The sequence below is a fragment of the Python bivittatus genome, unplaced genomic scaffold, assembly GCF_059951505.1.
Source record: "Python bivittatus isolate LINGU-HERP-01145 unplaced genomic scaffold, Pbiv_v1 ctg000140_np1212, whole genome shotgun sequence".
NCBI classification, from domain to species: Eukaryota; Metazoa; Chordata; class Lepidosauria; order Squamata; family Pythonidae; genus Python; species Python bivittatus.
The window spans coordinates 2,064,658-2,079,209 of record NW_028277043.1 but is presented as its reverse complement, the minus strand read 5'-3'; the positions used below and the strand labels follow the sequence as shown (position 1 = coordinate 2,079,209).

Sequence of the window (14,552 nt, the reverse complement as noted above, 5' to 3'; positions counted from 1 at the left end):
GAGGCAAGGCATTATGACTCATCCAAGTCTAGAGGCCGGTGTTCAGAAACAAAGGCTGAGTTCACTCAATGTGCTCAACGTGGGTCAATAAAGCACAACTTTTACATTGATATATATACGCCCAAATTAGCCGTTTTACAGCTTAACACGGTGCCTGGCTCATCCAACACCCTAAGACGATGCTGGGTGGTCACCATATGTTGAACCACAAATGATCCAAACTCAATTTAGCCTAGCCTAGTATGCTGTGTGAATCCAGCCAGGCTCTGTTGAGGGTATATAGGAGTGTTTTGGTTTGGGGTTTTTTGCTTTGTTTTGTTTTTAAAGTGAAATGGAAAGAGTTGAACATTTCGGAAAACCAGCAATGCCTTCCCCTTGAATTCCAGCATTCTGAGATGCAAAGGCATCTGGCCGTTTTGCTCTCTCAGCTAATCCCCCCTGATGTGTCTTTCCTTCTCCACAGTGAATTTCACAAATCTGTCTAAAGCCACTTTGATTTATGACAGTCACCCCAATCCTGTGACAGGGAATCCTGTACGTTAATTCAGGGTTGGATGAAGAAAACAATCAACTGTGTTGTTTTGAGCCAACCGTTCTGCTTCTGGGGTGAAAAACAAAGCAGACGTTTCTTTACCCAAAGCCCTTTTGAAATGCAACCGGAGGGGAATGATGAAGACGTGTGAAATAAAATTAAGCCATTTAAGAGTTTTGCACGCATGGAATCCGAAGAGCATCCTGCATTAATAAACTGACTATGGAATGCAAGGGGCTGAGCTTCGTACCTGGGCGCAACAGTTGAGTCAAACACCAGCAGAGCTTCTCAATTCTCCGTCCAATTTTCAGGCGCAGAAATTGGGTTCGACGACTTTTTCAAATTTCCCCAGGGGAAAGAAAAGTTCTGCAACAATTTCTCAATGACTTTGAGTGTTAGGAGTTTCCTCCTGAAGACCCCCCGCCCCCGAGTTTTAATGGAAGAACAGATCGCTGCAGAAAGGACTGTCCAAGGAAAGTGAGAACATTTACATGCTCTCCTAATGAAATAAAAGCATGACATCTGCCCGTAAGAATTTTTCAAGAAAACCGAAGGAGTATCTGTCTGTCACGCAGAATTAGTTTGACCATCTACTGCTCTTCTGCCCACTGCCTGCACCATCTGGGTTTCCCTCATTGAAAGCAGAAAGCTAGGCTGATCCATTTCCAAAGCCATAGAGTTACCAGGGTGAGGGTCCCGAGCATGGGAGGAAGGTGTCCCCTTTCTCCCCTGCCATCGAGAGCACAACTGAAGACCCATGCATCAGAATTAGCAGAGTGGGCTTTTGGTAGACCTGCCTGGAGAAATCGAAGGAAGGGCATTGCTCAAGGTAAACTGCAAAATCTTTGGAGCAGAAGGGCTGCTAACAAGCAACATGATAAATGTGGTCTTGAAAAACTATCTTTCTCTATACCGTAGACCCAGACAAGGCCCTCCCTTAGGGACCAACACATAAGTAACGTTTCCCCCCCCCCCCAAGCCTCTGCTCACCCCACTCCAATTCTCAAGGGCTAAAAGAGAAATGGAAAGCAGCTGAAATTGGAAGAAAGATATTCCAGAAAGTTTAAGAAAGTTCTAAGTGCCTGGCAAATCATTCTTTTTCTAATGGAAAAATTCCAAATGGATTTTGACTGCTCTTATTTTGTGGCTTAGCCAAGCGGTTTTTGACCCCCACAGAAGGAGCATTGCGCAGACACTGACATTCGGCAGAGCAGAATTCACAAGCCTGGTTCAGGTTCTGGAGTAGACTTGGTCCAAATATCCGAGTCCTCCACTTCCATCAGTTGTATCTTTTAGTGATATAATTCCTGGGGGCCACAAAAACCAGGGAGGAGCTGAAGGCCCATCTGGGTCCCCTGATATAAAGAAAATCAGTTTTGCCTTCCTTTAAAAAATTTTTTTCAACAAGAACACTGATTTTCCCCTGATAAACTCTCACCAAGCCCTTTATTGATATAGGTGAAAATTACAGAGGAATAATAATAATAATAATAATAATAATAATAATAATTATTATTATTATAATTATTATTATTATTATTTTCTTGGATGGATTAGATGCATAAGAAATAAATGTTTATTTTAAAAGACCCCAACAAACTCAGTGCCATGTACTAGAGCAACCTTGTGTTTGCTGCCCTGCCCATCAAAAAAGTAACAGAAAATGCCTCCCCCCGCCCCCCCAAAATGGTTTCCTACCCTCCTTTTCTATGAAAGCAGAGTCAGGAATGTCAGAGCCCAAACATGGCGCTTGGACTCCATAAACTTCTGTGGGTAACACAGCACCCAGCAGTTAGATCCTTACAGGTAAATTCGAAACAGGCAAATCTTTCTCAGTCTGGGGAGGGGACTGCATTTGATTTGTTAAATTAACTTTTAAAGACTTTGGGTTCTTTTTGGGGGGAGAGTTAAAGTCCCACCAAAAGTTTACTGTTTTGCTGCTGAGTTTCTGCAGCATGATCTGAGGGAGCAACAGGAGCTGTGATATGGGGACTGCGCATGGCCCCCACGCTACAGGCTGTTCCCTTCCGGGCTAAACAAAACCTTCTTTCTCACACAGGTGTGCACAGACTCCGCCACAGCACTTGCATATCAGTCAGAACGCCAGGGCGAGCCAGCCCTGTTCCAGGGATTCTCACAGGACTCTGCACGCTGCAATTGTTTAAAAAAAAAATATCACTGGCACCGAAGACTTCCTGGTTGGAACACGGGCGTTGGATCATGCAAGGCATAAACACCACCTCTTGCTCACTGGGCCTCTTACACACACAAATCCAAAGGCATATAGGAAAGAGCCCTGGGCACATAACTCTAAATACAGCTTGAATACACAACAGAGCGACTGCCAAAATATTGTTGCATCCCAGGCCCTGGTGTCAATTCCAGGGAAGGGTGTGGAAATCAACAGCAGAAAGCAGGCCACTTCAATTCATGGATTTTATAAACAGTGGAACATATGTTTTGAGGGAGAGAGAGAGAGAAATGGATATATAATTTATGGATGGTAGCAATGAACAGAATCCGCTTTGGATTTCTCTAGACAATTCCATGGAGCTGTGAATGTACAGATCCCAACTCCCCTTGGCTGTTCCTCCACATACTATTAAACCCCCTTTCTTCAATCTCTGTAGACACTCATCATCTGGATTTGCAGAACATGGAAACTAGGTTAAAGTAGGGTTCTGAACTCAAGGGAGACCAAGGTTAATCTGGAAGCAGCGGGGTTTGCAAGAGAGACATTTAGCAATCGCTCAGTTTTCACGAGGCCTGAGAGGGGTAGTCGATTTCTTACTCAACAGCCTTGCCCTTAACCCACATAAGCTGGCATGTTGTTGGAACCCAGCCATTATCAGTAGGTGGTGCCTGAAACCCTATTTATCTGTCTGAGCCCTGTGTGGCATGTAACACTACCACTGTATTTTGTTAACCCACACCTAGCGATGATCATGTTGTGTGAATGCAGCAACTGGGATATTTTTATAGGAGTTGAAATATTGCAGGATCCACCTATGTAGCTGAAGGCAAAGGAGACCAAGGTTAATCTGGAGGCAGCGGGGTTTGCAAGAGAGACATTTAGCAATCACTCAGTTTTTAGAAGGCCTGAGAGGGCTAGTCGATTTCTTACTCAACGGCCTTGCCCATCAGGTTTTTTTTTTAATTAATTTTTATTAAAAAAAAATTTACAGAATAAAAACAATATAAATTTAAAGAAAAAGGAAAGTAAAAGAAAGTAAAATGAAAGTGATAAATAAATAAAAGAGACAGAAAAGAGAGAGGAAAGGGGAAAAATATATGAAGTGGCTTCCGATCTTCTTTACAGCAACTATGAATGCATTTTTATTTTATCCTCCCTCTCTAAGGTTACATCATGTCTCCCTTCTTTCCATATTCTACCCTTTCTAATCATCAAACCATAAATCACAAGTTTTTTTTTTTGTTGTAGTTTTCAGCCACTAATAAATACAGTTATTGTCTTTAATCAAACAAGTCAGTTTTGCCATCTCACCATTAACCCACGTAAATTAAGGATTAAAAGAAAAAAAAGGAAAAGGGGAAAAACTTTAACAACTGGGTGTCAGCTGGCTATTTTTTTAAAAAGTTTCTTCTTTCAAGTTAGCATCAAGGGTTGCAGCTACAAATACATCTGCTGGGGACTTCTTTTTTCTTATGATTCTCTTTTAGCCATAGCTTCTCCTCCGTCAAGCACGAGCATCACAACCAGAAGGAAATGGTGTGGCAGCCGGCACTGGATCAGACCCCAAGGAGTCCTTCCTAAACCAGCATCCTGTTCTTCACAGCGACTAATTTGATGCTCCTGGGAAGCCGATAAGCAAGACAAGAGGCTGACTGCTCACCTAGTTCATATGTTAAACCATCCTGTATCAAAAAAAGCCAGCAATGTCTAGGCTCACGTAACTGGTTCAAGGCATAGCCCATTATTTTTAAGGTGCAATAGTGGGTTCCCATGACCCAAATGGAAAAGCAGGCAGTTGCAATCTCCCCTGATAGGCCAGGTTTAAAGTCAAGGCCTTTCCCCTGTCCTTCTCTGAACCCATTCCAGTTGACCTGAATAGTTCTTCAAGTGCATGACGGTCCAGCCCATCACAAAGATTTCCAGAAATGTCCCATATGAGAAACACAGGACTTTCTAGTGCCACCATGACTGTCTGAAGCTTCCTTCTCTGTGGTTTTGTTCAAGACCATTTTAAAGCTAAGTTAGCCATCTTTGTTCATTCTCAGGGCAGGGACTGCTGTAGATTTGCGGGGCAAAGCTTTTGTCCTTCTGGGCCAAATCGTTCTGTTGGGTGACTCTGATCGGCAGAACACAGAGGACAACTTCCTTCACACAGTGACTAACCCACTTGCTAGGCTTCCAGAACACGGGTAGTCTGGTCCCTGCATCAACTTGTTTTCTGGGATTTGCACAATGCATTGAATCACAAAGTTAACTTGCCAACCCGTTTTAAAAAAAAGCTAATCAAGGTAAAAAGCTACGCTTTGTACCTTGTTCGAATGCAACCATTAGCTCTTTAATATGCTGGTTAAGCCTTGGCCACTGAAGTGCCACAAAAGTGACAGTGAGTTTCATCTTCTAAATTTGTTCTCTTCTCTTAGCATCATAAATTTGGTAGGGACCACTCAGTTGCTCAGTCCACCCCCTTGGCTGGTACAGGCTCCATATTAAAGCATTCTGACAGAGGGCTGTCTATTAAAGGGAGTCCACTGGCTCTCTGGGTTGTGAGCATCTCCGTGAAACTGCTCTTACAATTAGCAAGTTTTTTCTAACCTTTAATTGGAATCTATCTTCCTGTAAATTAAATCCATTATTCCACATCCTGCACTGTAGAATGAGAACTGACGGGTCTTAACTTTCTTCTGTGGAGCATGCTTTTTGTCATAAAATGCTACTACAATGCTTGCTCCAAATTTTTTTTTCTCAGTCCTAAATATGCCCAGTTCTTTCAATCTCCCCTGATAGGCCATGTTTAAAGTCAAGGCCTTTCCCCGTCCTTCTCTGAACCCATTCCAGTTGACCTGAATAGTTCTTCATGTGACTTGAACAAAGGAGCTACTTAGCAGGCCTTCCCAAGCTAGACTCTTCTAGATTTCTTGGACTACATCTCCCATCATCTCCAGCCATCAGAAGCTGGGGACAAAGAAGGCATTGTGGTCACTAGCATACACTGCAACTCAACAGTGGCTAAAGATTGGCAGATTTTAAGAATTAAATAGGCAGACCTTGGTGAGGAACCGCAAGCTACTTCAGCTTAAGACCAATTTCAAAATCCTTCTGCAAGTGATCAAATCCAACTTCTCACAAGACCATTTTGTCTCTTCCCCGGAGTCTTGCTTGTGAGGAAGAAATAGTGTTGGAGGAGGAAAAGACAAGTATATTTGGGAGAAGAAAAAGGGATTGTAGGAAAGGGAAGATGGGTTTGGGGTATCTACACAAAATGCTTCAGCAGACCAGTCAAAAACTTAGTGGCTGTATTTGCACTGTATTCAGTTCAGCTTAGTTAGTCTTAACCTTGGTTGGTTTCTTCTGTGGCTCAGTTTGAGAGTTTCTCACTTCTTATTCCTGGAACAATGCAACCATTCCTGGTTGCCTGGCCCCTCCAGGGTATGGTGTAAAAGTCAAGAGAGCTCTGCCTGTTTTTATGTGCAATGCACACTGACTCACACACAAAAAACACAGATGGAGCTCCAGTTGCACTGTGGTGGCCACCATCTTGCCATTTTTGACCATGCCCTGCAGACATGGATGCCTTCACGGGAAGCATCTTTCACCTTTTTGTGCCAGTAAATCTATGGCTTTATTAAGGAAAAGCTCCCAAATGCCCAGCCACTGCCAACCCCACAAGCTTGGCTCTCATCCTCACGGCTGAGAACGTGCCGTCTTTGGGGTTGTTTCCTGAGCTGCTACAAAACAAAGCAAAACAAAACAAATAAAACACACCGCCCTTGTTAAGGCTCACTCAAGTACCCGTGATGATTACGGCAGCTTATTAAAGGAGAAACAAAAGCAAAAGAGCTCTGTTGTGGGATTGCCATCGTAATTACAAAATTTGACAATTGCAGGTTGCAGAGCTCTTTAAAACGTTTTACAAGCAACTTCCAACCCTCCTGAAAGGAAAAGGGACCGCCGCATTTATTATAGAGATGGGCATGATAAGTTCTGTTGCTGGGCAACCAAACCCGATGGAGAGGTCAATTTCCCTTCCCAGCCCTAATTTTGCAACACCCTTCCAATTACTCTGGTTTCTTATGCTTCCCCTCCCAAAAACTTGCCCACACGCATCAGATCTGCCGGGTGATTCTCTTCCAGGTCTCAAAAACCACTTGGTCCTTCTAGCCAGTAATTCCAGTCTGGAATCCTCCAGTCCGCCCAACGCACACACTTGCTTCCCTCAAACTTTGGAGCATCCAAGTTCTCCCCAGCTCAACCCTCTTGCATCTGTAGCTCTCTCAGAACCTTTGCTTTGCATGTTTGCCATTGAAAATATAGCAATCTTGATATTTATCTCAACTCCGGCCAAAGGTAGAGTTTTGCTTCCTTTGGAGAATATCGTAGATGTTCTCCAAAGGAAGAAGATTAGATTTTGAAGAGCATCAGTGCTTCAAAAGCAGTATGGCAGAAGATTTGGGGTGATGACCAGCGGAGAAAGGGGGTGGGGCTTTGATGATGCACTTATGCTACCAACTTAACTATTTTGACCTCATCTGTGGGTGTTCTGCAGAAATTCCCAAATATTCCCAATCCTTGCAGACCCAGTTGCTGTCATTAACCGAATCCCATGGTTGTTAGCCGAGGCAACTTCCTGCCAGCTTCCCACGACCAGGTCAGTGGGGAAGGTGGCAGGAAATTGCAAGACCCGGATGGCTTGCAAGCAGGCTGGCAGGCAGGTAAGTGGCTGCTGCTGGGTGGGAGAGGGCATGAAGGGGTGCACAAGGGTGCGAGGAAGGTGCAGCAAAGCTTGGGGAGGGTATGCAGGGATGCAACAGAAGCGTGGTGAGGGTTGGGGAGACTGCGTGAGCGGCCAGTGCAGCACGAGCACATAGGAGCACATGGGGAGGGTGCGTGGGTGGGGGAGACTTATCCCAGAGACTTGCAACCTTCCCTGCCAGCTTCCCCATTGACTTTCTGGTCACAAATGGCAATCATGTGATTGCGGGGCACTGCAACTGGTTGTAAATGCAGCCAGTTGCCCCACACCCAGATTGTGAATGGTTGCTGAACGAATGTCATAAGTTGAGGACTACTTGCACTAGCAGAAATCTATAAAGCAAGGTAAAACTAAAAGCTATGTTTAAGGATCTGTATCAATAGAAAGATTAGTTAATTCAGACTAGTTATTTTGGTTTTGTATACTGCCTACAGCTTCGGAATGAAACTGTTCGTACATCTTATACATAGACAAAATTCAGTAACAAGGTTAAGCGTATTGAGTTGCGTACCCAACTATATTTTTCTATTATTCTGCAGTAAAAACCGGAACTTTGTATGTTCTCATAACACACTGGACCACAACTGTGCATTATGAAAATCTCCTTTGCACATTTATTTTACAGTTTAGTGTGTTGCATGAACACAACAATCTAAATCCCTTATGCTAGCTTACCTATATTGAAGAAAGATTCAGTGAAGGAATAACTACTGTTCCTGGAGGTGGCAAGTGGCCATCAGGAGTAATAGCCAATCCCCCATGAACTTCTCTATCCTCTTTTGAAACCATGCAAATTGCAACACCACAACAGCATATTCTTCTCCGTTGCACATTCTTCAACCCATGCATAACATTACAGGCTTCATTCATGTTCAAACCCAGTTTCCTTTTGCTGACCTTGAAAAGCTGAGAAGGGGCAGACCTGGTTAGTCCTTGGATGAAAGCTATTATTATTGGTATAATATACTTCATATACTAAAATGTTAAATTTGTTGTAGCTGTTTGCTAACAGGGAAGCTGCATCAGTTGCATAAAGTACCAGGAGCAGAAAATCCCTAGATAAAGATCCCTACTTTAACATTTTTCTTCTCAAGCACTTGTATCTGAAAATGGAATTGTGCTACGTTATTTAGAAATATTTGATCCTAAACCTTCTTCTCTACGGATTCTTGACCCCTGCAGATCTCTCACTGGACCCAATCCAAGATCTCTCTTCTTGCATCTGAAAGCATCCAACGTGATGCCACAGGGAAACTCACAAGTAGAACTCAAGGCAGATGGTTTCCCTTGGTTGCTGACTCCAGAATCTGATGTTCAAAACTTTACCACCTTTGATTACAGAATGTCCATGTACCTTATCATGATTTATAGCAGCTTTCTCAATCTGGCACCCTTCAGATATACTGGGACCAGAATTTCCAACACTCCCAGCCAATGGGAGTGGAAATATAGGCTTGGTTGTTCCAATCCATCTGGAACATAGCTGCTAGGCCTTTGAAGTACGCCAGGTCAAGAAACAGGCACAGCAGTGATTCCAGGAATGTTCTTTATTGTTGTAGGGTAGAAGAACAGAATCTTGAAAGCCTACCAGAGTTTCTCTTTACTCTATCTTATACCAAACAAAAGCAAGCTGGGGTTGTTTTGAGTTTCTTCCCCATGGTTTCTTTTTTTCTTAGAACAGAGTTTTGAAACTCCCCCCTTAATGTGTTGCTCATTTCTCCCCATTCCCAAGGCCAGGTCTACCTTCTTTCACAGTCTCAGACTAAGAAAGGCTAATTTTAAGTTAACACTTCTGAGCTACCAGATGTTGACATCTACCATTCCACAGCATTTACCCAGAAGATATCTAGAGTTAAAACAGCTGCCCCATCCTCGGTTTGCAGAGTCATTGGCCTAGGAGGACTCTGGTAAGCCACTTAGAAATAGCATGTTATCTCCCTCTCCTTTTTTCAGTTATAATTTGCTACCTGAAGACATATCTTTTGCCAAGGCAGTTCAGATACAAAACTGTTATCAATTTATCTGATAACCCCCTCTCTCCGCCCCCCCCCGGCAGACAGGGATTAAACTCACATCTTGGTCATATTAGCACATTATTCCTCAATTAGCTCACCTTCAGATATGTTAGATGATGATTCCCAGAACTGGCCACACTAGTTGAGAAATCTGAAAGTCGTTGTTCCACTACATTTAGAGGGCCTCAAAATAGGGATGGCTGACTTGGAGTTGTGGGCAGAAAACCTCTGAAGAAACTTCCTGACACATTATTCTTTTTGCAAACGTTGCTGGAGAATCATCCATGGAAAACCTGACAGCCAGCAAGAGGCCTTTGAACTTTCTTGAGACCAACATTCGGACTTTCAAGAGGCCATATTTTGAAGTTTCTCCAAACCAGATGGTAAAATCCAGTATGACGGATTTTATCATATTTAATAATTGTATTTTATGCTGTATTATTTATGTTTTTATTGGTTTTAAATTGTTGGGTTGTGAACCACCCAGAGTCCCTCCTTGTGGGGGAGTTGGGTGGTAATATAAATTTGATTGATTGATAGATAGATAGATAGATAGATAGATAGATAGATAGATAGATAGATAAATAATCACAGCAGTGCAGGCTTCTAAGGGGGCCAAACTCTACCTTATTTATTATTAGCACTGTTTCTTTCAACCCAAGTTTTCTGATCAAGTAATCTGCCCATCTGGTTTGGACATCTAGAAAGGGCCCTCTGAGGTTCATGGGGGGTGGGTCAGGTGGCAGAGCTCCTTTGTGGTGGCCCCACTTAACAGATCTCCTTACTCCCAGAACAGGCAGCCCCAACCCTCCTAACTTGGGGATGCAAATTAAATCAATGCTACTCCAGTAGGCTTTTGGCCATGAATTTTGGTATCATTGTAGTTAGTTGTTTGTTATTACTGTAACTGTTTTGAGTCTTCCTGCAACACTGTATGCCGCCCAGAGCCTATATGGATTCGGCAGCTTAACAATATTGTTAAACATAACAAATACACAAACAGGTAACTCCAACCAAATTGTGGTGAACATTGGTTGGTTTGCTCCAAGAGTTTCTTGTGACTGCTTAGAAGCAAGGCCAAGGGAGAGTAAAACTTGCCTCTTTCTATCATTTAGGGACTGGATATGATTGAGCCTATAACCTATTCCCTACCTGAACTTGATACAGCTTATCTCTGGCAACAAAACCAGGATAGAAGACACACTACCCTTTCTTAGTCTTCATGGCTAAAGCAACATTTGAACCCAGTAAGTGACTCTAGCTAAGTCTGTTAGCTTGGCCACCTTGTCCTTACAATCAACAGCATCTTTTCCTTGGCTTCCTATCGGACCCTGAAGATCCAAAATCCAGCCAAAAGGGCACTTCTTGGTGCCAGATCCAACATGAGCAACAAGCTGATAGATGAGCTTCATATTAAGAAGGGGACCCAGGCTTTCTGTACCATTCCCAAGCAGTTCTGAAAAAATTGGGAGCTTTGTTCCATTTTAACAAAATTAGGTTGAGAGAAATGAATTTGCTTGGAGGCAAACCAAGGCAAATGAATTTGCTTGGAGGCAAACTTGCAGACTTGAAAGGGAGAAGAGAAGGTATTTTGAAAAGGATGCCCTGCTCTAGCCTTTAAACCATACTTGAAGAACATGAGAAAGTACCTTGCTAAGCCCATCAAAAGCAGCATTCAGCTCCTGGCACCCAGATCTTTTGTGTCCTTGTGTCCTTTGGACTCTGTAGGCTAGAACTGTCAACCTAAAACCCCAAAGTTGCCCCAAATGCTTGAGTGCAGTCCTTCCAAAGCCCCAGGACCACCCAGGTTCCCACCAAATGTGACTGAAGGGAAGCATGAGTAAAATACATGGGGAATAATTGTATTTACAGGAATTCAATTGTAATTCAGTTGACATGGAACTAGAAGTCTTGTCTTGACCGTTGTCTTTTCTGTCCTGGCCCAAACCCCTATTGCAATTGGCTTCCTGCAGATTATTTGGAGACCAAATTTGGCCAACTGGACTGAAAAATCTTTCTGTTAGGATACCAATAAAGAATGTGGATAGGATCGAGGCACAATGGTGCAATAGAATCTACAGCATATTTATTTGGAAATCACTACCATTATACTCCTACAAGGAAAAGCTAAGTGACTTAAAAAAAAATGCTTACAGCAGTGTTGCAAAGATATAAGGGGGCTCCTTCACTAGAGTGTGAATTCAGCCCTGCAGCTCCTTAGGGACAAACTGATTTATTACAGCGTAAGCTTTTGCAAATTCTCATCGCTTTCCTGTACATCTGAGGGCATTAGCTGCCACAAGATGTGTGGAAGGCCGCAGACTTATGAGGCTTTAAAAAGAGATTAAATAACTTCATAAAAGTAGAGAAGAGGTCTAGGAACACAAGAGTAGGTGAACAGAACCTCCAGCTATCTGAAGCTAGGAGAGAAGGCCGTTAACCCCAAGGAAAATACTGTATGAGCATGAGTCTGCTGGCCCTAGGAGGAAATAAAGGCACAAGTTTATCCTGTGCCAGAAAAGCCCTTTTACAGTATTTAACACTCTCCAAAAGAGATTACAACCAAGATGAATTGGGGAGAATTTGGAGCCAGGCAACTAAGGTCTACATTATGTCATCTAGGCCTTAAAGCTCTTGGTTGTTCCTCTCCCTCCCTCCACCATAAAAAATCCCACAAAGCCCCAGAATACTTTGTAAGCACCCTCACCCCACCCCACCCCAACACTCTTATTATTCATTCATATTTGGGCTGCTCAGGTTGAGAAGAAGGAAATAGATGCAGAAACACACCCCAGATTGAAAATCAAGTTCCTTCTTGCAGGGTGATCAAGAGTCTGGCATATTTCACGAGGAAAGAATTTTGTATTTGCTTAGACCGCATAGCACCTTCCCAGTAAATGGGCATGGAGGGGATTGGTTTAAGGTACCCAAGACTGTGGTTATTCCCCAAAGGATATTTGCCCCCCTCCCCATTTCATCAGATTTGCAGCGAACTGTGAAAGTTAGGAAACAACAATGGATGTTGCTGTTGCTGTTGTTACTTAGCTTTTTGTTTTGTTTTATGTTGTTGTTTTATTATTATTATTATTATTATTATTATTATTATTATTATTATTATTATTATTATTATTATTGTGTTTGCATGCTCAAGCAAGACATACACAGGCGTTACTTTATGGTCTTTGTTTCTAATAAAAAATGCTCCCCTTGCAGTCATCATTTCACACCTCAGCAAAGGGGGGGGGAGGAGTTTTGCAAAAATGTCACTCGGCAGCCTGTATCAACAGACAAATTACACCTCATGCATTACCCATTTCTCCTGTTCCTCCCCCCACCGCCCGGAGTAAACGGTGGGGAGGGGGGAAGCCCAGCGGCCACGAAATTGGAGAGTTTTGGAAGGAACAACTCCGCCAGTGTGAAGTTACGCTCCCCTCCCCCAACGAAAACAAGCATGTAGGAATTTGCAAAGAAGGATCTGCCAGAAACACTGTGAAAAAGCAGTGGGGGAATTCATTGGAAACAGATGGCGTTTTTCAGCTGCGATTCTGAAAATTCACTCCTTTTCCGACATCGTAAAAACAAACTGTGGGCTGGGCGGGGGGGGGGGGAGGAGGAGGAGGAAAGGAAGAAGAAGAAGAAGAAGAAGAAGAAGAAGAAGAAGAAGAAGAAGAAGAAGAAGAAGAAGAAGAAGAAGAAGAAGAAGAAGAAGAAGAAGAAGAAGAAGAAGAAGAAGAAGAAGAAGAAGAAGAAGAGAAGAAGAAGAAGAAGAAGAAGAAAGTGGGGTTCTGGTAGTCAAACTGAAGTTAGCCGAAAGCAGGAATCGGTCTGGAACTGTGCGAAGAAAAGCATGCAAATAAATAAGAATGGGGCAATTTTGGGGGGGGGGGGGAGGATGCAAAGAAGAGGGAATCAAGAGAAGAGATCAAAACATTGTCAGTGTCTGTATTTTTTCAGCAGCCGCCCCCCGCCCTCCTTCTTTGGGCTTTGAAATATTAAGTAGATCAACATCTGGCAATTTTGCTAAGCGCGGAACAAGAGCTCACAGCACAGAGCAGGTTACAGCCGAAGAAATCCATCGGCCGACATAGTCCTCCAATTTTTCCCCCCTCCCCAAAAAAGGGGGTGTCAAAATGTACGTCCCTTGTCTGTTTCCCTCCCGCCCCCCCCAAAAAAAAAATTGCGAAGAAAAATAGAGTAAAATGAAGGACGGAGCAAGTGGATTGGGCTGTCAGCTCATCGGCGCCATCTTCCTCCCCCCCCATAATAAAATCATAACTTATTTCAGAGATGCAAGCCTTAATCAATTAAGTAAAAGCGACGGGCGACGGGCGCGCATTTATTTCCAGAACGCGACGTTCCCCTTTGAACATCTTAAACCAATCTGAGAATTCTAACCCGAGATCCTGAACGAAGAACGAGAGAGGGCATCTTTGGAAACGGCGAGCAGGCTGCAACTTTTGAAAATGACTCAAGTCAAGAGGGCTGAACCGCAACCAGCCCATTTTAAACGAAGCGGGGCCCCGATGGACCTCTCTCAGAGAGAGTCTCTCCGCGAAGCTCTCTCGGGGAAGAGGCATAAGGACCCTGGGAAGAGATCTTAAAGGAGAAGCCAATTCTCGGCGGAAGGCGATCTTTAGGATCCCTGCTGGCTCCCGACCATTTAGGGATCCCTAGGTCAAAAACGAGCACTCCGAACTATGCCGAGAAGCTATTCCTAAACCCCGCATTTAAGGCAAGACTGGGGCAACCCATGGATCGTCCATCTCGCAAAGCCCTTTCAGACGCCCCTCAACGGGTCCATCTCAGAAGAGTTGGTGGGAGACTTTCCCACCGCGAAGGAAAGACGTGCAGCCAACCAGCCCGCTGCTCTGATTTCCCAAATGGGTAAGCCAGGCCGTGGGGGCTCGAGGCACCCCCCCACAGACAGCGTTCGCTCCCAGCCTAGGCTTCAGATATCCAGAGGCTACTTCGAACTTGGCTCTTCGACATCGAGCTTTCTTTCCGCCTCTCTCTCTCGCAAAGGAGACATCCTTGAAGGTCCTCCGTCTTGGGGGTAGAGAC

The 14,552-nt window shown here is 43.8% G+C and overlaps 1 protein-coding gene across 1 annotated transcript in view; it reads right to left on the bottom strand.

The window, feature by feature from the left end:
• RGMA (repulsive guidance molecule BMP co-receptor a) overlaps positions 1 to 14,552 on the bottom strand; it is a 30,874-nt gene that overhangs the window by 15,710 nt on the left and 612 nt on the right. The window lies entirely within an intron of this gene.